Raw genomic sequence first — 25,000 nt, forward strand, 5'->3', positions numbered from 1 at the left:
AGTCAGGCACAAAGCCCTGGTCTGTGCAGATGGATCCTTCAGTCAGACAGCAAAGCCCTTGTCTCTAAATGGATCCTTCAGTCAGACAGCAAAGCCCTGGTCTCTAAATGGATCCTTCAGTCAGACAGCAAAGCCCTGGTCTCTAAATGGATCCTTCAGTCAGGCACAAAGCCCTGGTCTGTGCCAATGGATCCTTCAGTCAGACAGCAAAGCCCTGGTCTCTAAATGGATCCTTCAGTCAGACAGCAAAGCCCTGGTCTGTGCCAATGGATCCTTCAGTCAGACAGCAAAGCCCTGGTCTCTAAATGGATCCTTCAGTCAGACAGCAAAGCCCTGGTCTGTGCAGATGGATCATTCATTCAAGCAGCAGGCAGCTGTACAAAAGCCGTGACCACAGGCACTGGTGGTGCTTCAGTGATACTCTCCTCTTTGGAACACAGGCCTGCAGCTGTATATATGGACTCCTCCCTTCAACAGCAGGTTATGTTAATTCAGGCAGGATTCAAAGACATATATCTCTTCCAAGTTCTGTTCAGACAGGCAGGGTTTAAAGGCAGCCCATCCAAGTTCTATTCAGACAGGCAGGGTCTACAGGCAGCCCATCCAAGTTCTGTTCAGACAGGCAGGGTTTAAAGGCAGCCCATCCAAGTTCTATTCAGACAGGCAGGGTTTAAAGGCAGCCCATCCAAGTTCTATTCAGACAGGCAGGGTTTAAAGGCAGCCCATCCAAGTTCTGTTCAGACAGGCAGGGTCTACAGGCAGCCCATCCAAGTTCTATTCAGACAGGCAGGGTTTAAAGGCAGCCCATCCAAGTTCTGTTCAGACAGGCAGGGTTTAAAGGCAGCCCATCCAAGTTCTATTCAGACAGGCAGGGTTTAAAGGCAGCCCATCCAAGTTCTGTTCAGACAGGCAGGGTCTACAGGCAGCCCATCCAAGTTCTATTCAGACAGACAGGTCCACAGCTACCCCACACCCACCTGTGTCTTGAAGGAGACCAGGCACAGAGAGAAACCTGTCACCACCTGTCACTGACACTCAAAGGTCGGGTGGAAAGCTCCACCCGGTTAATTACTTTAGATTCAAAAGGAAAGGTGCTGGGTGGTGGGGGGGGGGAGTAGTTGTATTGTTGTTGGTATTGCTCCACACCCACACCCCCACCCCCACCCCACCCAGACTTTGACACACAGCCGACAGACCTGGAGGAATCTGGTGAACAGTTGTGTGTAGTGCCCCATGACGTCACGGAGTTGAGGGAAAAGAAAACCCACACCCACCCTGTGCCCGCTGGCCAATCAGAACTCACTGTATGCCTGCTGGCCAATCAGAACTCACACCCTCTCCCTACTGGCCAATTAACGGTGTTGATTCAGACAGGGTGGGAGCGGGCACAACAATAGTGACACACCCTCCACCTCCCTCCACAGAATGCAGGTCAGTTTTTTGCCCGGAGCGAAAGACGTTCACACTGCTGACTGATTTCATCCGTCACCCCACCCTCCTCACACACACACATACACACACACACACACACACACACACACACACACACACATACTCGCGCGCTCGCGCACACACTCACGCACACTGTCCCAACATTCACCTCTCCTCTATTGCCCACCCCTCCTCCCTACACCCCCCCGCCCATACCCCCACCTCCCCCGCAGGCACCAAGCTACCCCCCTTCCCACCCCTCACCCTGTTTGCCATTCAGCGATGTCACTCACTGTTGTTGTTCACCCCCCCCCCCTCACCCCCACTCCCCCCCCCAACCCCTCACCCCCACTCCCCTCCCCCCCTCCACCCCCACTCCCCTCCCCCCACTCCCCCCCCCCACTCCCCTCCCCCCCACTCCCCCCCCACTCCCCCCCCCACTCCTACCCCGTGACTCTGAGCCACTCTTTTTCTCCTTGTCCCAGGGGATACAGCTCCATCTGGTGACAGCTCGGGACCGCCATCCTTCAGTTTGTGCCGTGTGTCCATCCTCTTCCTCCATGCCTCGTCCGGCAGTTGATCCCTGTTCACCACCACGTGTTGCCGACTGAACACACTGCTGGGACGTGCTGCCGACTGAACACACTGCTGGGACAGTGAACACACAGTGAACACACAGTGAACGCACAACGCCCGCCGCCACTCTGCTCACAGGCCGTGGACAGTGAAAACAGTACGTTGATAAAAGCTGAACAACTGGTATTTGAAGCAGAACGCTGGTCAATGGCTCAGCTCAAAGACCGTGATGTTTAAAACTGAGAACGCTCGTGGAACTGGAAGCTGGGCAGAGACAACGGATGTTTAAAGCAGAACACCGGTGAAAGGTGAAGTGGATATTTCACAGACCTCTTCTTGTCAACTTTCTGTGACCCATTTCTGCAGAGCTCATCACCGGAAAAACCAGGTCAGTACGTACAATGGATATGGTGTAGTGGTATGACTGACCAATGGTCTACAGTGGACAGGGTGTACAGGTATGACTGACCGATGGCCTACAGTGGACAGGGTGTACAGGTATGACTGACCAATGGTCTACAGTGGACAGGGTGTACAGGTATGACTGACCGATGGTCTACAGTGGTTAGGGTGTACAGGTATGACTGACCGATGGCCTACAGTGGACAGGGTGTACAGGTATGACTGACCAATGGTCTACAGTGGACAGGGTGTACAGGTATGACTGACCAATGGTCTACAGTGGACAGGGTGTACAGGTATGACTGACCGATGGTCTACAGTGGACAGGGTGTACAGGTATGACTGACCGATGGTCTACAGTGGGTAGGGTGTACAGGTATGACTGACCAATGGTCTACAGTGGACAGGGTGTACAGGTATGACTGACCAATGGTCTACAGTGGACAGGGTGTACAGGTATGACTGACCGATGGTCTACAGTGGGTAGGGTGTACAAGTATGACTGACCGATGGTCTACAGTGGACAGGGTGTAGTGGTATGACTGACCAATGGTCTACAGTGGACAGGGTGTAGTGGTATGACTGACCAATTGTCTCCAGTGGACAGGGTGTACAGGTATGACTGACCGATGGTCTACAGTCGACAGGGTGTACAGGTATGACTGACCGATGGTCTACAGTGGGTAGGGTGTACAAGTATGACTGACCGATGGTCTACAGTGGACAGGGTGTAGTGGTATGACTGACCAATGGTCTACAGTGGACAGGGTTTAGTGGTATGACTGACCAATGGTCTACAGTGGACAGGGTTTAGTGGTATGACTGACCAATGATCAACAGTGGACAGGGTGTACAGGTATGACTGACCAATGGTCTACAGTGGACAGGGTGTACAGGTATGACTGACCGATGGTCTGCAGTGGACAGGGTGTAGAGGTATGACTGACCGATGGTCTACAGTGGGTAGGGTGTACAGGTATGACTGACCGATGGTCTACAGTGGACAGGGTGTACAGGTATGACTGACCGATGGTCTACAGTGGGTAGGGTGTACAAGTATGACTGACCGATGGTCTACAGTGGACAGGGTGTAGTGGTATGACTGACCAATGGTCTACAGTGGACAGGGTTTAGTGGTATGACTGACCAATGGTCTACAGTGGACAGGGTGTACAGGTATGACTGACCAATGGTCTACAGTGGACAGGGTGTACAGGTATGACTGACCGATGGTCTACAGTGGGTAGGGTGTACAGGTATGACTGACCAATGGTCTACAGTGGACAGGGTTTAGTGGTATGACTGACCAATGATCAACAGTGGACAGGGTGTACAGGTATGACTGACCGATGGCCTACAGTGGACAGGGTGTACAAGTATGACTGACCAATGGCCTACGGTCGACAGGGTGTACAAGTATGACTGACCAATGATCAACAGTGGACAGGGTGTACAGGTATGACTGACCGATGGCCTACAGTGGACAGGGTGTACAAGTATGACTGACCAATGGTCTACAGTGGACAGGGTGTACAGGTATGACTGACCAATGGTCTACAGTGGACAGGTGGTAGGGTGTCGTGACGTTACAAGTGTTGTGGATGACGCAACAGCTGTGTGGTGACGCAACACGTGTTGTGGATGACGCAACACCATGACAGACATCATCACCATAACGTGTGACAGCAGGTGCTGTTGGCTTGAGGAATGTGACAGGTCATCGACCGACACTGACAGCTGTGTACAGCGTGTCCTTGTTGTCCTCTGTACTGTGCACAGTGTGTCCTTGTTGTCCTCTGTACTGTGTACAGCGTGTCCTTGTTGTCCTCTGTACTGTGTACAGCGTGTCCTTGTTGTCCTCTGTACTGTGCACAGTGTGTTTCAGTTTCAGTATAGACTTTTATTGCTCTCCCCCCTCCTAACACACACACACACACACAGCCTTCAACTTTCCACCTTTACAGTCTGTTCAATACACTGTGACGCCGAGAAAAGGTGGTGCCGTTAAAACCCATTGGTGGGTTTCTGGCCAGACTGACCAAACAACGATGAGGAAACTGTGTGAAGCCATGACAGGGAGTCACGTGGGCGAGGTGTGGACAGACATCAGAGTGATGTGCTCTTTGTGTTTTCAGTGCCCTGGTCATGTTTGGATTTTCCTTGTCACTTGCATGGGTGCCACTTAGCGGGGTGGGGGTTGGAGTGGGGGTGGGGGGTGTCATGGTCAATGAGTGCCAGGTATGGGGAATGAGGGAAAGAGACAGGGGTGTTGTGTGTTGGATCCTGTGATCATCTGCCACGCAGACAAGTACACGTCTCCATCAGCAGACCCATCCACCCAGTGACATGTGTTGATATAAACAAAGTATGTACGTGTTCTCTTCTGTGTTTTCCGCCCTTCCTTCCTGTGTGATGTCAGTTGTCAGGAAACAACAACAGGCTCCGTCACTGGTCGTGTCTCTCCGCGAAAGACACCCCCCTCCTCATCACCCCCCCCCCCCCGCCCCCACGTCCCCCCACCCTACCCCCCTGCTGTTGTCCTGACAGCAGCCTTGCTGTGCTGTCTGCATGTGATAGGAACACGTTGTTGTTTCAGGTCCGTCCAGGATGGAACCTGGTCATGATCAGTTCTGCAGTGTAGTCATGGTGCCTGCAGGACTTCAGTGCCCCCCTCCCCCCTCCCACCCCGCCCTCTACCCCCCCTCCTCCTTTTCTCCTCCTCCTCCTCCTCCTCCTCCTCCTCCAATTCTTTCTTCTTTTGTCGCTGTCTTGTTGCCATCCCTGTCCTCATTTCTCCCTGTCTTGTGTGGTTCACCTTCATGACGTCACCAATGTAAGGTTTTGTGCATTAACCTTTGTCACCAATGTAAAGTTTGGTGCATTAACCTTTGTCACCAATGTAAAGCTTGGTGCATTATCCTTTGTCACCAATATAAAATTTGGTGCATTAACCATTGTCTCCAATGTAAAGCTTGGTGCATTAACCATTGTCACCAATATAAAATTTGGTGCATTAACCATTGTCTCCAATGTAAAGCTTGGTGCATTATCCTTTGTCAGCAATATAAAATTTGGTGCATTAACCATTGTCTCCAATGTAAAGCTTGGTGCATTATCCTTTGTCAGCAATATAAAATTTGGTGCATTAACCATTGTCACCAATGTAAAGCTTGGTCCATTAACCATTGTCTCCAATGTAAAGCTTGGTGCATTATCCTTTGTCACCAATATAAAATTTGGTGCATTAACCATTGTCACCAATGTAAAGCTTGGTGCATTATCCTTTGTCAGCAATATAAAATTTGGTGCATTAACCATTGTCTCCAATGTAAAGTTTGGTGCATTAACCATTGTCTCCAATGTAAAGTTTGGTGCATTAACCTTTGTCACCAATGTAAAGCTTGGTTCATTAACCATTGTCTCCAATGTAAAACTAGGTTCATTAACCATTGTCTCCAATATAAAACTTGGTGCATTAACCATTGTCTCCAATGTAAAACTTGGTTCATTAACCATTGTCACCAATGTAAAGCTTGATTCATTAACCATTGTCTCCAATGTAAAACTTGGTTCATTAAGCATTGTCTCCAATGTAAAGCTTGGTGCATTAACCATTGTCTCCAATGTAAAGCTTGGTGCATTAACCTTTGTCTCCAATATAAATCTTGGTGCATTAACCATTGTCTCCAATGTAAAGCTTGGTGCATTAACCATTGTCTCCAATGTAAAGCGTGGTGCATTAACCTTTTTCGAGACCACAGGATACTGATAGCTTTGATCTGGCTGCTGGCAGGGCCGGTGACGAAAGGCATTGTCAGGTTTTTAATCTGAAAGTGAGTCGGCACGATCAACTTGCCGTGTCTCGGGTTCAGATTCTGTGAAACCCGGTGGCGTTTGTTTCAACACACAGGCCTTCACGTCAGATGTCAGTTAGGTTTTTAACATTAAACATTATAGTCGCAGTCATTTCAGCCTGTTACTCGTTCGGTTTTGAAATGTTGTTGCAGTATAGATATCAGTATATCTATCGGTCTGTCTGTCTATAGATATCAATATATCTATCAGTCTGTCTGTCTATAGATATCAATATATCTGTCTATAGATATCAGTATATCTATCTGTCTGTCTGTCTATAGATATCAATATATCTGTCTGTCTGTCTATCTATCTGGCTATCTGGCTGGCTGTCTGTCTCTCCTTCTGGCTGTCTATCTGTCTGTCTGTCTGTCTGTCCGTGTATCTATCTACAATTGTGCCCCTCATGCCTTCACCCCGACCAGGAAAAAAATAGCGCACACAGACACACAGACACACAGACACACATAGACACACACAGACAGACATAGACACACATAGACACACATAGACACACACAGACAGACATAGACACACACAGACAGACATAGACACACATAGACACACACAGACACACACAGACAGACACTACCAAACACACACCACTCATTCATAGTCCCATATTGTCTCTACTATGATCTTCACTGATTGACCATCTCTATAGATGCTCTCTCTCTCTGCACCTGCACCATAGTCACTCTGCACTCCGCAGTCCTGTCTCTCTTGACACTCTGTACCTACCGTCACACTTAGACACTCTCTCCTCGCATCCTGCACACTCTGCATAGACCTTCACTGTCATCACATGTCCTCTACGTCACCTGTACTCCTCTGTCAGTCCTGTCACTCTCTAGTCATTCACTAGTCCTCATCTGTCATGTTCAGACCGATCATCTCTAGACTCACAGACCTCTAGACACCATAGCACCATAGTACTCCTGACTCTCTCAGTCAGTCTCTGTCTCTCATAGACATAGTCACCTGTCCTCATGTACTCACTCTGCATCCATAGACACTCTGTACACACTCGACACACATAGACTCACACATACTCACATAGATCACTCTAGACATCCCAGTACACCTGATCCTCGACCTCTCAGACACACTGTCTACTACTGCATGTCTCCTTCTCATGTCTCTCTGACACCTGTCATTCACTGACTCCCTGTCATTCATCTCAGTCCTCTGTCCTACCGCATCACTGTCCTCTACACACACAGCATCCACAGCTCTGCTCATGAAACATAGACACACATAGACACACACAGACACACATAGACACACACAGACACACATAGACACACACAGACACACACAGACACACACAGACACACAGACACACACAGACACACATAGACACACATAGACACACACAGACACACATAGACACACACAGACACACATAGACACACACAGACACACACAGACACACATAGACACACACAGACACACACAGACACACATAGACACACATAGACACACACAGACACACATAGACACACACAGACACACACAGACACACATAGACACACACAGACACACATAGACACACACAGACACACAGACAGACATAGACACACACAGACAGACATAGACACACACAGACAGACACGTACCACCCCCACCCCCTCTCTTCTCTCGTCCCCTTATTTGTCTTTCTCTCTATCTGTCTCTGATTGTCTTTCTCTCTCTCTGTGTCATGTCTCTGTCTGTCTCTGTCTCTCTGTCTCTCTCTGTCATGTCTCTGTCTGTCTCTGTCTCTCTGTCTCTCTCTGTCATGTCTCTGTCTCTCTCACACACACAGCATCCACAGTCTCTGCTGTCTGATTGGTTTAAACAGTATTTTATTTGGAACATGTCACAATACAACACAGATATCGATGAACAGGACAACAAGAAAATCTTATATAAAGTCCTGTCCTGACACATGTACATACGGAATATGTGACGGATGTCATCATAACTAGAAGTTAAGGCGTGAACATACAACTAAGCTGAGATATAAATAAAGTGAAGAAAATGACTAATAAACGAGTGGTGGAGGAAGAAGTCAATGGAGAGAGAACGACAGGCATCAACGCTGACTGGCTCGGCGCTGTGTGATGAAGGGTCACGTGACGAAGCTAGGTGGCGCTGTCAGACTGACGTCATTGTTGTGTGCTGCCCTGTGCTCTGGCCGGCATGTTGCCATGGGAACGTGAATCAGCAGTTTGCTGTGGCCCTGACTGGGTCCTGTTCCTATGTAGTGTTGTGTTGTGTTGTGTTGTGTTGTGTTGTGTTGTGTTGTGTTGTGTCGTGTTGTGTCGTGTTGTGTCGTGTTGTGTTGTGTCGTGTTGTGTTGTGTCGTGTTGTGTTGTGTTGTGTTGTGTCGTGTTGTGTTGTGTTGTGTTGTGTTGTGTTGTGCCGTGTTGTGTTGTGTCGTGTTGTGTCGTGTTGTGTTGTGTCGTGTTGTGTCGTGTTGTGTTGTGTTGTGTTGTGTTGTGTTGTGTTGTGCCGTGTTGTGCCGTGTTGTGTTGTGTTGTGTTGTGTTGTGCCGTGTTGTGCCGTGTTGTGTTGTGTTGTGTTGTGTTGTGTCGTGTTGTGTCGTGTTGTGTTGTGTTGTGTTGTGTTGTGTTGTGTTGTGCCGTGTTGTGTTGTGTTGTGTTGTGTTGTGTTGTGTTGTGCCGTGTTGTGTCGTGTTGTGCCGTGTTGTGTTGTGTTGTGTTGTGTTGTGTTGTGCCGTGTTGTGTCGTGTTGTGTTGTGTTGTGTTGTGTTGTGTTGTGCCGTGTTGTGCCGTGTTGTGTTGTGTCGTGTTGTGTTGTGTTGTGTTGTGTTGTGTTGTGTCGTGTTGTGTCGTGTTGTGCCGTGTTGTGTTGTGTTGTGTTGTGTTGTGTTGTGTTGTGTTGTGTAGTGTTGTGTTGTGCCGTGTTGTGCCGTGTTGTGTTGTGTTGTGTTGTGCCGTGTTGTGCCGTGTTGTGTTGTGTTGTGTTGTGTTGTGTTGTGTTGTGTTGTGTAGTGTTGTGTTGTGCCGTGTTGTGCCGTGTTGTGCCGTGTTGTGTTGTGTCGTGTTGTGCCGTGTTGTGCCGTGTTGTGTTGTGTTGTGTTGTGCCGTGTTGTGCCGTGTTGTGTTGTGTTGTGTTGTGTTGTGTCGTGTTGTGTTGTGTTGTGCCGTGTTGTGTTGTGTTGTGTTGTGTTGTGTTGTGTCGTGTTGTGTTGTGTTGTGTTGTGTTGTGTTGTGTTGTGTTGTGTTGTGTAGGATGGTATGGTATGGTCCTACCCCTGTGTAGCTGGCCGCATCGAATCGTGTGTTTTACCATGGTATTGTATAGTGCGGCATGGTATAGTATAGTATGGTATGGTATCGTAAAGCACCGTATTGTGTTGTATTTGATTGCCTCGCAGAGTAACGTATCGCATTGCTGTGGATCGTATCGTGTTGTATCGTGTAGTGTTGTATCGTGTAGTGTCGTATCGTGTAGTGTCGTATCGTGTCATATCGTGTAGTGTCGTGTAGTGTCATATCGTGTTGTATCGTGTAGTATCGTGTAGTGTCGTATCGTGTCATATTGTGTAGTGTCGTATCGTGTAGTGTTGTATCGTGTAGTTTTGTAACGTGTAGTTTTGTATCGTGTAGTGTCGTGTTGTGTTGTATCGTGTTGTGTTGTATAGTGTGGTGTCGTGTTGTGTTGTGTTGTATCGTGTAATGTCGTGTTGCGTTGTGTTGTGTTGTGTCGTGTTGTGTTAGATCGTATTGTGTTGTATAGTGTGGTGTCGTGTTGTGTTGTGTTGTGTTGTGTTGTGTTGTGTTGTATCGTATCGTGTGGTGTCGTGTTGTGTTGTATCGTGTGGTGTCGTGTTGTGTTGTGTTGTGTTGTGTTGTATCGTGTGGTGTCGTGTTGTGTTGTGTTGTGTTGTGTTGTATCGTGTGGTGTCGTGTTGTGTTGTATAGTGTGGTGTCGTGTTGTGTTGTGTTGTGTTGTATCGTGTGGTGTCGTGTTGTGTTGTGTTGTGTTGTATCGTATCGTGTGGTGTCGTGTTGTGTTGTATCGTGTAGTGTTGTATTGTATAGTGTCGTGTAGTGTTGTATTGTGTTGTATCGTGTAGTGTCGTGTTGTGTTGTGTTGTATCGTGTAGTGTCGTGTTGTATCGTGTAGTGTTGTGTTGTGTTGTATCGTGTAGTGTCGTGTTGTATCGTGTAGTGTTGTGTTGTGTTGTATCGTGTAGTGTCGTGTTGTATCGTGTAGTGTTGTGTTGTGTTGTATCGTGTAGTGTCGTGTTGCGTTGTATCGTGTAGTGTCGTGTTGCGTTGTATCGTGTAGTGTCGTGTTGCGTTGTATCGTGTAGTGTTGTGTTGCGTTGTATCGTGTAGTGTCGTGTTGCGTTGTATCGTGTAGTGTCGTGTTGCGTTGTATCGTGTAGTATCGTGTTGCGTTGCATCGTGTAGTGTCGTGTTGCGTTGTATCGTGTAGTGTGGTATGGTGTGTGTGTGTGTGTGTGTGTGTGTGTGTGTGTGTGTGTGTGTGTGTGTGTGTGTGTGTGTGTGTGTGTGAGTTGAAAGAAGCACCATCGCTTGTTGCAGAAATGATTTTTCTCATTCTTTCTTTCTTCCTTCCTTCCTTCCTTTCCTTCCTTTCTTTCTTTTCTTTTCTCTCTCGTTACAACCTCCAGCACCCGAGGCAAAGGGGGAAACCCCCACAGACATGTGATAAAACGACACACGATACTGGTAATGTCAAACACACGTGGTGAGAGAGAGAGAGAGAGAGAGAGAGAGTTGTGAGATACATACACGTGCCAAGTAAAAGTGCAAGCATGCACGAACGCTGAACGTCCATTGACGAAACGCTCAGGCTTCCACTGGTTCTCCTTGGGGCTTGAAGGCGTGTTCTCAGTCTGTCTGTCTGTCTGTGTCTGTACGCGTGTTCTCTGTCTGTGTCTGTCTGTCTGTGTCTGTCTGTCTGTTTCTGTCTGTCTGTGTCCGTCTGTCTCTGTCAGTCAGTCTGTCTCTGTCTGTCTATATCTGTCCGTCTCTATCTGTCTCTGTCTGTTTGTCTCTCTGTCTGTCTGTCAGTCTGTCAGTTTGTCTCTGTCTGTCTGTCTGTGTCTGTCTGTCAGTCTCTGTCTGTCTGTCTCTGTCAGTCTGTTTCTGTCTGTCTGTCTGTGTCTGTCTGTCTGTGTCTGTCTGTCTGTCTCTCTGCCTCTGTCTGTTTCTGTCTGTCAGTCTGTCTGTCTGTATCTCTCTGTCTGTGTCTGTCTGTCTCTCTGTCTGTCTGTCTGTGTCTGTCTCTCTGTCTGTCTGTCTGTCTCACATTGATGCAAGTAAACACTTGCATGTATGTGCACACACACAGACACAGACACACACACACACAGACACACACAGAGATACACACACACACACACACACACACACACACACACACAGAGTGAACACACACACACACACACACACACACACACACACAGAGTGAACACACACACAGTGAACACACACACACACACACACACACACACACACACACACACACACACACACACACAGAGTGAACACACACACACACACACACACCACCACCAGTACAGCTTCAACAGAAAGCAGTGAAAGAAAACGTCCAACACTGTCTGTCTGGCGCAGAAAACACTACAGGAACCCCTGCACCTCCGCTGCTTGCCAGTGCTGGAAACACACACACACACACGCACACACACACACACACACACACACGCACGCACGCACGCACGCACACGCACACACACACACACACACACACACACACACACGCCCGCCCGCACGCACACACTCTCTCCCCTCCTCCCCTCCAGAGAAAAGTGGATAGAAACTCCGAGTCATTCACTTCCCGCCCACCCCCCCCGCCCCCTCTCGCAGTGTGTTTTTACCAGCTGGCGGCTTCGTCAGTCGGTGAGTGACGGTGAGTTATTACCTGTACGTCAGTGAGCTACACGACTCAGTGTGTCAGCTGCTCGGGGTGAGGGGTCAAAGGTTATGACCTGTAAAACAGCTCTTTGCCTTGCCGCGGGAAGTTGTAACGTTGTTGTCCCAGTTGGAGCACTTGTAGACCCCAGCTGTTGTGGGGGCGAAGCTGACTTTCTTTTCAATTCATTATTTTTTAAGATTGTTTTCATTGACATTTGTGAATAAGTGCAGTTTGTTTCTGTTTTTTTAGGGGGGTATTTTTTAAACCACCACTGCCGCCATAGTTGGACGTGTGTGTGACGGTGGTAGAGATTTCGCCGTGCTGCTTGTGGAGAGCCGGGACAGTGCTGTGTTGTGTGGCTGGTAGTGTGCTGCAGGGGGAAGGTGGAGTGTGTTGGGCTGGAGTTTCTTTCCGGACAGAACAAAGGAGGCGGGCTATACTTGGCGCTGACGACATGGGAAGCTGTTTGGAGGAAAGGTCTGGGCTGTGTGTGTGTGTGTGTGTGCGTGCTGTTGTTGGGGCTGTTTTTGTTGTTGTTTGAGCCATGGAGTAGTTGTTGCTGCTGACGAATCTGTGCCATGCCTGCAGGTGCCCTGCTGTTGGAGATATGGGGTGAAGTGTGCGCGTGGCGTGTGGGTGGTGGGGTTAGGAATGGAGAGGGGTGGTGAGGGGTGGGGTGGGGGTGGGGGACTTGTCTGTGCGCACGTGTGTGTGTGTGTGTGTGTGTGTGTGTGTGTGTGTGTGTGTGTGTGTGTTCTCTAATTTTCACGTTATCTCTCTCTCTCTCTCTCTCTCTCTCTCATGCTCTTTCTCTTCTTCAAACCATTCCCGCATAAGAAGAAGAAGAAAAGTAGTAAGGACAAGGAAAGAGACAGACACAGAGGGTGATGTGGATAGGTGGAGAGACAGAGACAGTGTGTGTGTGTGTGTGTGTGTGTGAAAGCGGGGTTGGGGATAAAATCAGCTCCCACACCTGAAGAACTCGCCACTACACGGACCGGTCAATCCCTGTCAGCGGTGTTGAGACAATACAACACATCAGACAACAAGGCTAGAAGGCTGTGCTGGATTTTCCCACAGGCGCCTGACTGTCGGCAACTCTGTGCGGCTGTCACGTTTTGACCGTGGTCAGCCAGTCCTGCTGGTTTAGGGAGACGAGACAAGACAAGACAAGACAAGACAAGACAAGACAAATTCTTTATTTCGAGGATAATAGTTAAGCACTGGTGTGCTGTTTTTGGGGTGTTTTGTTTTGTTTTTTATCCAGTCCCCGCCCTGAATAGCCGAGTGCTTGAAGCGTTGGACTTTGAATGTGAGGGTCCTTGGGTTCGAATCTCGGTAACGGCGCCTGGCGGGTAAAGGGTGGAGATTTTTCCGATCTCCCAGCTCAACATGTGTGCAGACCTGCCAGTGCCTGAACTCCCTTCGTGTGTATACGCATGCAGAAGATCAAATACGCACATCAAAGATCCTGTAACCCATGTCAGTGTTCGGTGGGTTATGGAGACACGAAAATACCCAGCATGCATGAACCACGACAGAGTCATCGACAAGTCGATGTTGGTCGTGTAACGGAAAGAAGAAGACACAATACTAACTGAAATGAAAGTGGTGTTAGTACAGATACATAACAGAGAAATAAAATATTCAAAAAGAAACCAAAACAAACACCACCACCACCACCACCACCACCAACAACAACAACAACAACACCACACACACACACACACACACACACACACACACACACACGGCATACAGGCACTGGCATGGTGTTTGTAAAATGCATAGGAAAAAAAAGAACAAAATGAAAGAAACAAACACACACAACACACACCGCACCACAGAGCAGAGTGGGGGATGGAGGGGGAGGGAGGTTCTCAGTCAACCATACACGTTCAACAAACAGGATCATTAAAATGAACGATTTACATTACACATTATGGAGAGGGAGAGAGACAGAGACAGAGAGAGAGACAGAGAGAGAGAGAGAGAGAGAGAGAGAGTTTTCAATTTCAGTTCTAGGAGGTGTCAAAGCGTGCGGGCAGATCCACATACGCTACACCATATCTACTGTTAAAAGAAAAAGAGGAACGAGAGGGGATTTTGTACAGCGTCAAGTTATCCCGTTTAACCAGCGTCAAGTTATCCCGTTTAACCAAGTTATCCCGTTTAACCAGCGTCAAGTTATCCCGTTTAACCAAGTTATCCCGTTTAACCAAGTTATCCCGTTTAACCAGCGTCAAGTTATACCGTTTAACCAAGTTATCCCGTATAACCAGCGTCAAATTATCCCGTTTAACCAGCGTCAAGTTATCCCGTTTAACCAAGTTATCCCGTTTAACCAGCGTCAAGTTATACCGTTTAACCAGCGTCAAGTTATCCCGTTTAACCAAGTTATCCCGTTTAACCAGCGTCAAGTTATCCCGTTTAACCAAGTTATCCCGTTTAACCAGCGTCAAATTATCCCGTTTAACCAGCGTCAAGTATCCCGTCAAGTATCCCGTTTAACCAGCGTCAAGTATCCCGTTTAACCAGCGTCAAGTATCCCGTCAAGTATCCCGTTTAACCAGCGTCAAGTATCCCGTTTAACTAGCGTCAAGTATCCCGTTTAACCAGCGTCAAGTATCCCGTTTAACCAGCGTCAAGTATCCCGTTTAATCAGCGTCAAGTTATCCTGTTTAACCAGCGTCAAGTATCCCGTTTAACCAGCGTCAGGTTATCCTGTTTAACCAACACCAGTTCTGTCCTCTATTTCCTGGAGAACACTACAACCCCTCCCACCCCCCATTATTTTTATTATTTAATCCAGCAGGCCCCCACCCTCCCTTCTTCCCCCACCCCCCCTTCCCTCCTGATCCCACCATTAAAGAGGGGGTGGGGGCTGGAGGGGATGAGAGAGAGAGAGAGGGGGGTGAGGGGGTGGGGGCTGAAGGGGATGGGGGAGAGAGAGAGGGGGGGGGGAGAGGGGGTGGGGGCTGGAGGGGATGGGAGAGAGAGAGAGGGGGGGAGAGGGGGTGGGGGCTGGAGGGGATGGGGGAGAGAGAGAGAGAGAGAGAGGGGGGAGAGGGGGTGGGGGCTGGAGGGGGTGGGAGAGAGAGAGAGGGGGGAGAGGGGGTGGGGGCTGGAGGGGATGGGAGAGAGAGAGAGGGGGGAGAGGGGGGTGGGGGCTGGAGGGGATGGGAGAGAGAGAGAGGGGGGGGAGAGGGGGTAGGGGCTGAAACGGGTGGGAGAGAGGGGGGGGGAGAGGGGGGAGAGGGGTGGGGGCTGGAGGGGATGGGAGAGAGGGGGGAGAGGGGGTGGGGGCTGGAGGGGATAGAGAGAGAGAGAGGGGGGAGAGGGGGTAGGGGCTGAAGGGGATGGGAGAGAGAGAGAGAGAGGGGGGGGGGGAGAGGGGTAGGGGCTGAAGGGGATGGGAGGGAGAGAGAGGGGGGGGGGGAGAGGGGTGGGGGCAGGAGGGGGTGGGAGAGAGAGGGGGGAGCGCGGGCGGTACGAGTGACCTGATTTGAGGAAAGCAGACGTTGGTAAGGGCTTTGTGCTGCTTGCTTCTCCCTTTGTTCTCACCCAGCTGAACTCTCTCCCTCCTTCCTTCTTCCAGCACGCTGCCGTTCCTCTGACATGCTCCCTGTGTTGCTTGGGAAACTCTGCAGTCAGGCCCGGCTTGTTGGGAGCAACAGTTTTCAGTTTCACTTTCAACACGTCATGAACAAGACGGATCAGGTGCCAGACCCACGCTGATGACCCAGGCGCTGATGAGGCCTGGGGGGCGGTCAGAACAAAACATGACCCAGGCTGTGAGAACAAAACATGACCCAGGCTGTGAGAACAAAACATGACCCAGGCTGTCAGAACAAAACATGACCCAGGCACTGAGGCCTTGGGGGGCGGTCAGAACAAAACATCAGAATGAAAAACAACCACAACAATACAACCTGAAAACAATTACACGCAAATACATTGAAATCTGGAGTTTAAAAAAGAAAAAAGATATACCGAAGGTAATGATGGAAGAGAGGGAAAGAGAGGGGGGAGACACGTCCAACACGTCACCTGTACACATGACGACACGTCCAACACGTCACCTGTACACATGACAACACGGAGACACGTCCAACACGTCACCTGTACACATCACGACATGGAGACGCGTCCAACACGTCACCTACACACATGACGACACGTCCAACACGTCACCTGTACACATGACGACACGGAGACACGTCCAACACGTCACCTGTACACATGACGACACGGAGACACGTCCAACACGTCACCTATACACATGACGACATGGAGACACGTCCAACACGTCACCTGTACACATGACGACACGGAGACACGTCCAACACGTCACCTGTACACATGACGACACGGAGACACGTCCAACACGTCACCTATACACATCACGACACGGAGACACGTCCAACACGTCACCTGTACACATGACGACACGGAGACACGTCCAACACGTCACCTATACACATGACGACACGGAGACACGTCCAGCACGCCACCTGTACACATGACGACACGGAGACACGTCACCTGTACACATGACGACACGGAGACACGTCTAACACGTCACCTGTACACATGACGACACGTCCAACACGTCACCTGTACACATGACGACACGTCCAACACCTCACCTGTACACACCACGACACGGAGACACGTCCAACACGTCACCTGTACACATGACGACACGCGGGCAGAAGACGCATGGTGTGGGAGGGAGGGAGGGGGAGGGGGAGGGGGATATCGATTAGGTGTTGACAGTGTGGAGAGAGAGAAGAGGAGGGGGTGGAAGGAAGAGGGATGGAGGCGGAGCATGCCAGAGAAAGATGTGGGGGAGGAGGGGGGAAAGAGAGAGGAGAGACAGGCAGACATGTATGACGACACAATGAAAAGGACAGAGAAACGGAGAGAGAGAGGAACGGAACGGAACGAAACGAAATTTTATTTCACCAGGGTAATGAGATAAGCAAGTACACATGCTTTTTTCCGCCCAGCTCTGGACATTGAAAACCCCAAAGAAACAAAGAAAAAAACCCTCAAATATCAAGCATAAGAAAAAAAAAAATTCAAAGTACTAGATCGAGAAAAAAAAGGAAAAAAGGAGGAAGGTGGGGAGATGGGAGGGGTGGGGGAATAATCGATGGACAACAAACAAAATGACATACACACTCACGCACTTTGGGGGAAATGTTACAAAGAGAGATAGAAAAAAAGTCAGGCATCATATACTACTCACACACAGACAAACTAGGACATCAGTAAGACAAACATTATCAGAAAAAAACACACCCCAATAAAACAGTCATCGTTATTGACTTGAAGAGAACAAATCAGATATTGTGATGTGTTACCTATGAATTTAGATTCTTAAAAAGGAAAGTTTTGTAGGCTGATTTAAATGAGCTGATACTGCTTTTATTTTTAATGTATTCTAGTAAGGAGTTCCAAGTGTCCCCCTGAGTATGGCAGACTAGTTTTAAACAGATCGATTCTTGTTTTTTTGTTTTTGTTTTTTTTAATGATATTGTTTGCATACCTGGACTGATTCAAGTGGAACCGTGCAGTTAGCGAAGAAGGAGCAAATCCATTTTTATTCGATGCATCATAATTGCTTTATTGTATTGTAGTTTGCATGTTAAGGGAAGGAGTGTAATGTAGTCTTCGGGTGTCAGTGTAGAAGATTTTAGGAGTCCAACTTTAAGAGCTCGCTTATGATTCTGACTGGTGGCTTCAATGTACTGGCGCTGCAAAGGTCAAATAAAGTGGATGCATAATTTGTCGAAGACTGAATATGTGCGTGGTAAAACAATTTAAGATCAAGAAAATGTTTAACTCTAGATAGCTGGAACACTTTTTGGGAGACTCGCTTGCATACACATTCAATATAATTTGTCCAGGAAAGGTTGTTATCTATGGTAACTCCCAGGACATTATGACTATTTACTTCATCTATCTTCCTATCACCTATATAAAACTGGACGGCACACTGAAGTCAATATTTTGTCGTTTTTGTCTAGAGGTAACTATCATGTATTTAGTTTTTATCTCGTTTAAAGAGAGAGAGTGGGGGGGGGGGACATCAGGAGCCTCGGGGAGAGAGAGAGAGAGAGAGAGAGAGATGTAGGCATGCAGGCCTATTCACACACACACACACACACACACACACACAGACAGGTCAGACACAGATATATGTACACGTGTACACCCCCGCAGACTGACACACTGCCAGACAGATCGCACAGACATCGCAGACAGATCAGTCCCCTGCAGACAGATCAGTCCCCTGCAGACAGATCAATCCCCTGCAGACAGATCAGTCCCCTGCAGACAGATCAATCCCCTGCAGACAGATCAATCCCCTGCAGACAGATCAATCCCCTGCAGACATACATCAATCCCCTGCAGACAGATCAGTCCCCTGCAGACAGATCAATCCAATCCCCTGCAGACAGATCAGTCCCCTGCAGACAGATCAGTCCCCTGCAGACAGATCAGTCCCCTGCAGACAGATCAGTCCCCTGCAGACAGATCAGTCCCCTGCAGACAGATCAGTCCCCTGCAGACAGCACCGGGGAAACCGGTTCGTGTGACCTGGCGTTGAATGAGTCATCATATCACACACCTGTCGTGTCAATCTGTGGTTTATTGTAGCCAGGTGAATTAGTATCACACACCAGTAGTGTCAATAGTATCATTTTATTGTTGGGCCACCTTCGTGCTGTGAATGGCAGGGCGGTTCGTTGAACACTGTTTGCCGGAACATTACACTGTGTGGAGCCGCTGCTGCACTCAACAGCTCGTTGAACTCTCCACTCACTCGCTACACCACGCATTCATACATTGTGCATACACACATGTATATACATACATACATACATACAGATGCGAGGATACTGTATGCTCACGCACGCATGCATGCGTTTACATGCGCGTGCACAAATATATGATTATGTATGTATACTGTATGTATACATGTAGGTAGGTAGGTAGGTAGGTAGGTATGTATAGGTATGTATGTATGTATGTATGTATGTAGGTATACGGTATGTATGTATGTATGCATGTAATTATGCATGCATGTATGAAAACAGGCACATACATACACACATATGTGTGTATATATATATACATACAAATATATACATACAAAATACAAACACACACACAGAGGCATACACACACACACACACACACACACACACACACACACACACACTCACACACACACACACACACACACACACACACACACACACACACACACACACACACACACACACACACACACACACACACACACACACACGCACGCACGCAGTCAGACAGTATTGATCGGTGTGTTCAGCACGGATGTTTCACCTTTTACCTGTGTCAGCGGCCCGGCCTTTCCTGGCTGACCTTTGGAACACAGGCACACGACGGAATGTGACACATTTTGATCAGGGAAACTATTCCCTTTGAACACACACACACACACACACACACACAGATGTATTTTTGAGGTTAAAGAGAAAGCTACACGCTTCTTTTCACCGCAGAAAGAATAGTTAAAAGATAAAAAGAAGAAGAAAGAAAATAAGACGACGATCGAAGAGAGAGGTAGTGGGAGAGTGAGGGAGAGTGAGGGAGAGAGGGAGAGTGAGTGGGAGAGAGGGAGAGTGAGGGAGTGGGAGAGAGTGAGAGTGAGGGAGTGGGAGAGAGAGAGTGAGGGAGAGAGGGAGAGTGAGTGGGAGAGAGGGAGAGTGAGGGAGTGGGAGAGAGAGAGTGAGGGAGAGAGGGAGAGTGAGTGGGAGAGAGGGAGAGTGAGGGAGTGGGAGAGAGTGAGGGAGTGGGAGAGAGAGAGAGAGAGGGGGGAGTGGGAGAGAGGGAGAGTGATTGGGGGAGAGAGAGGGAGAGTGAGTGGGAGAGAGAGAGACAGGGAGAGTGAGAGAGAGAGAGAGAGGGGGGGGGGGGAGAGGGAGAGAGAGCGAGAGAAGGAGTGAGAAAGAGAGGGGGGGGGCGCGTCCTTGCCATGTTTCTTTACGATATTAAAATGATTCAGACCATGTCATTGACAAAGGCTGGATGTTTGATTTAAAAAAGAAAAGAAAAAAAGCATACCGACATTCATCTTCTGTTAATCATAATCAATTTTCCCCGAAAACTGAGTATGGTTGTCTACATGGTGTGGTAAAAACGGTCATACACGTAAAATCCCACTGGTGGAAATTTATACGAGTGAACATGGGAGTTGCAGCCCACGAACGGTGAAGAAGAAGAAGATAATAATCAATTAACATCGTGTATATATATATATATATATATATATATATATATATATATATATATAGAAACTCATTGTCATTCTGATCTGTAATCACCCCCCCCCTCTCCCTACACCCCACTCCCCTCTTCACCTCTCTCTGAATCTCTCCTCGCTACCCCCTCCCCCCAACCCCCTTCCACCCCCCTCCCACCTCCACTCTCTCTCGAAAGCAAAGTGAACAAAATTGATCAGCTCTCCACAGAGACGAGAGCGTGTTTCACGTGCAGCACGGAATTAGGTCACCAGCAGTGTGAACGCGTCATTCCGTGTTGTCGGCAAACTGCTGATTCCCAGATTGTGGAACCTCCAAAGCCAGCTTGATGACTGGTCTGAATCAGTGGCGGTTCCATCGCTGGTGATGATTATATTGTGTTGCTAGCGCGTTCCTGGAGAAAATGAAAATCAAACTGGATCAGTAGAAACACTCATCAGTAGAAACACCATCAGTAGAATTACTAGAAACACCCATCAGTAGAAACACCCATCCGTAGAATTACTAGAAACACCCATCAGTAGAAACACCATCAGTAGAATTACTAGAAACACCCATCAGTTTCCAATGTCAATTAATCAGGTTTCAGTCACGCAGACATACACACTCATACAAACATGTAACACCTTACGTGAATGAACGTTTTGGTTCTGTACCCCGCCATGTAGGCAGCCATACTCCGTTATAAATCGGGGTGTGTGCATGCTGGGCATGTTTTTGTTTTCTTAACCCACCGAAAGCTGACATGGATCACAGGATCTTTAACGTGCGTATTTTATCTTCTGCGTGCATATACACAATTGAAGGTGGCTGACGCATTGACGAAAGTGAAACGATCAGAAGGTGTGTGTTATTGTTGAACGCCTTTCACGACACACAGCGGACAGTGCCGAGCAGTGTGGACAGACCACAAAGCGGCCAGAGGTCTCAGTTCACATCCTCCCCTTTCCCAGCTGACCGCTGCCTTGCCGCGCACAGAGGGCATTGCGCAATGAAGTGTTGGGCTGGTCACGTGATAACTGATTCCTCCTTTGCAAATGGCGGGCTGTCTTTATTCATGTTTGAATCGATTTCTCGGTAAATTAAACACCCTCTCTCTCCCTCTGTGCGCGCGCGCGCGCGCGCGTGTGCCATGTGTATGTTGTATGTGTGTGTGTGTGTGTGTGTGTGTGATTTTCTCCCGCTTTCAGCCTGACATCACCTAACGAAGAATGGCATCAGACGAAAAACACATTTTCAATTTGGAAACCCTTCGAGAGCCCCAAAGCGGTTAGGGAGACAGTGTGGCAATTAAAGGTCTGTGGAGTCGGGAAAACGTTAACATGAGAGAGAGGGAGGAGAGAGAGAGGGGGGGAGTGGGAGGGGGGGGGGAGAGAGAGAGGGGGAGGGGAGAGAGAGACAGAGGGGGAGAGAGAGAGGGAGGGGAGAGAGAGAGGGAGGAGAGAGGGAGGAGAGAGAGAGGGGGGAGTGGGAGGGGAGGGAGAGAGAGAGGGGGAGGGGAGAGAGAGACAGAGGGGGAGAGAGAGAGGGAGGGGAGAGAGGGAGATAGAGAGAGAGGGAGGAGAGAGAGAGAGGGGGAGGAGAGAGAGAGAGGGGGAGTGGGAGGGGAGGGAGAGAGAGAGGGGGAGGGGAGAGAGAGAGACAGAGGGGGAGAGAGAGAGGGAGGGGAGAGAGATAGGGAGGAGAGAGAGAGAGGGGGGAGGGGAGAGAGAGAGAGAGAGGGGGAGGGGAGTGGGAGGGGAGAGAGAGGGAGGGGAGAGAGACAGAGAGAGGGAGAGAGAGAGGGAGAGGGAGGAGAGAGAGAGAGGGGGGGAGGGGAGAGAGGGAGAGAGAGAGAGGGGGGGAGGGGAGGGAGAGAGAGAGGGGGAGGGGAGAGAGAGAGAGAGAGAGAGGGAGAGAGAGGAGGGAGAGAGAGAAGAGAGGAGAGAGAGAGAGGAGGAGAGGGAGGGGAGAGAGGGAGAGACAGAGAGAGAGAAGAGAGAGGAGAGAGAGAGGGGGGAGTGGGAGGGGAGGGAGAGAGGGGAGGGGGAGAGACAGAGAGAGAGAGGGAGGGGAGAGAGGGAGAGAGAGACAGAGAGAGGAGAGAGAGAGAGGGAGGGGAGAGAGAGAGGGGGGGAGGGGGAGAGAGAGGGGTAGAGAGAGAGGGGAGGGAGAGATAGGGGAGAGAGAGAGGGGAGAGAGAGAGAGGGGAGAGAGAGAGGGGGAGGGGAGAGAGAGAGGGGAGGGAGAGAGAGAGAGAGAGAGGGAGGGGAGAGAGAGATGGGGGAGAGAGGGAGGGGAGAGAGAGAGAGAGGGGGAGGGGAGAGAGAGAGAGAGGGAGGGAGAGAGGAGAGAGAGAGAGAGAGGGAGGGAGAGAGAGTAGCAATCAAGCAGACCAACAAACAAACTCAATTAAGCGAACAAAAAGCACTGCCACCAATCACAAACTGGGTTGTGTTTTGGCCCTGCCTTGTGGCGTTAGCTTCCATCGTTCAATCAGTGACGAACTGATTTGTTTGAGTTAGGGATGGAGTCCGCCTTTGGACATTTCCGTTCCTTTCAAATGTGACTTTATTTTATTTTATTTATTTATTTATTTTTTTGTCAAAGAGCTCTCAGCGTTTAATAACGATCTGTTGTTTGTTTTTATAATGATAGGATCTTTGTTGAATGGTGTCCTCGTTGTTGTTGTTGTTACTGATGGCGTGGTTGTTGCTGTTGTTGCTGTTGGCGTTGTTGTCGGTTTTCGGGCTTCAGTGTGATAAACAGAAGCCAGAGGAGGGCCGGCAGTAATGGGGAATTGTCATTCGGTTTGTTCGGGATTTTTAACAGGTGACATGGGAGTCTTTTCTTTGCCTTGGTTTCGTTGCAATATCCGTGATTTATTTTCTCCCTATCTCTGTCTCGCTCTCTCCTCTGCCTGTCTGTATATCTGTTTGTATGTCTGTCTGTACGTCTCTCTTTCTCTGTTTCTGGCTCTGTGTGTCTGTCTCTGTCTCCCTCCAACACTGTGTGTGTTTCTGTCTCTCCCTCCCTCCAACACTTTGTGTGTGTCTGTCTCGCCCTCCCTCCAACACTCTCTGTGTGTCTGTCTCTCCCTCCCTCCAACACTCTCTGTGTGTCTGTCTCTGTCTCCCTCCAACACTGTGTGTGTTTCTGTCTCTCCCTCCCTCCAACACTTTGTGTTTCTCTCTCTCCCTCCCTCCAACACTGTGTGTGTTTCTGTCTCTCCCTCCCTCCAACACTCTCTGTGTGTCTGTCTCTGTCTCCCTCCAACACTGTGTGTCTGTCTCTCCCTCCCTCCAACACTCTCTGTGTGTCTGTCTCTCCCTCCCTCCAACACTTTCTGTGTGTCTGTCTCTGTCTCCCCCTCCCCCCACCCCTCTTTCTCTGTTACGCACTAATTGTTATTTGTTTATTTAGCTTTCAACTTCAATTTGCAGAGTGCTTTATTTGTTCAGTGGGTAATAATGATAACGATATAATGATGATGATGGTGATGCTCACACATCCCAAATAAGGAGCCCGCGGGGTTTGAATACAGTTTATAATTTTTTGTTATTATTTTTTTTATAATACAAAATATAGGTGCATGCATGCACCGAAGTAGGTGACAGACAGCACACACAGCAGTGTGTTCAAACACTGACAGCGTCACTCAGCCAGCAGACGTGCAGGAGGTGGAGCGGTGCCCAGTGGGGAAGCCCCCTACCAGCTGGCCAAGCACCATGGGTTCGCTTCCCATAGGGACCAGGACTTTAAGTCCCCCCCCCCCTCTCCACCAGACTGTGGTGGTCTGGGCTCTAGTCCTTCGGGTGAGACGATAAACCGAGGTCCGGTTTGCAGCATGCACTTAGAAAACCTCATGGCAAAAAAGGGGTAGTCCTTGGCAAAACTATGTAGAAAAATCCACTTTGATAGTGAAACAGACTTACAAACAGAAAACATCCACTTTGATAGTGAAACAGACAGACTTACAAGCAGAAAGCATCCACTTGATAGTGAAACAGACAGACTTACAAGCAGAAAACATCCACTTTGATAGTGAAACAGACAGACTTACAAGCAGAAAGCATCCACTTGATAGTGAAACAGACAGACTTACAAGCAGAAAACATCCACTTTGATAGTGAAACAGACAGACTTCCAAACAGAAAACATCCACTTTGATAGTGAAACAGACAGACTTTCGAACAGAAAACATCCACTTTGATAGTGAAACAGACAGACTTTCGAACAGAAAACATCCACTTTGACAGTGAAACAGACAGACTTTCGAACAGAAAACATCCACTTTGACAGTGAAACAGACAGACTTATAAAGAGAAAGCATCCACTTTGATAAGTGATACAAGTTGACAGGAAAGTGATACAAGTTGACAGGAAAGTGATACAAGTTGACAGGAAAGTGATACAAGTTGACAGGAAAGTGATACAAGTTGACAGAGAGTGATACAAGTTGACAGGAAGTGATACAAGCTGACAGGAAGTGATACAAGCTGACAGGAAGTGATACAAGTTGA

At 48.8% G+C, this 25,000-nt stretch overlaps 1 protein-coding gene across 11 annotated transcripts in view; it reads left to right on the top strand.

Moving 5' to 3' along the window:
- The window catches only part of LOC143299214 (uncharacterized), a 149,847-nt gene that overhangs the window by 75,913 nt on the left and 48,934 nt on the right, over positions 1 to 25,000 (top strand). For 9 of the 11 annotated variants that reach the window (XR_013057491.1, XR_013057492.1, XR_013057493.1 and 6 more), the window contains exon 2: positions 1,917 to 2,395. The exons of 1 other annotated variant lie outside the window; for it this stretch is intronic. The gene's annotated coding sequence lies outside the window, so the exon portion shown is untranslated. Of the gene's footprint in view, positions 1 to 1,916; positions 2,396 to 12,313; positions 12,661 to 25,000 lie in introns of those variants that run through there. One more of the 11 variants, XM_076612408.1, reaches the window with a different exon arrangement.

Source organism: Babylonia areolata, chromosome 24 (genome assembly GCF_041734735.1).
Source record: "Babylonia areolata isolate BAREFJ2019XMU chromosome 24, ASM4173473v1, whole genome shotgun sequence".
Lineage (NCBI taxonomy): Eukaryota > Metazoa > Mollusca > Gastropoda > Neogastropoda > Buccinidae > Babylonia > Babylonia areolata.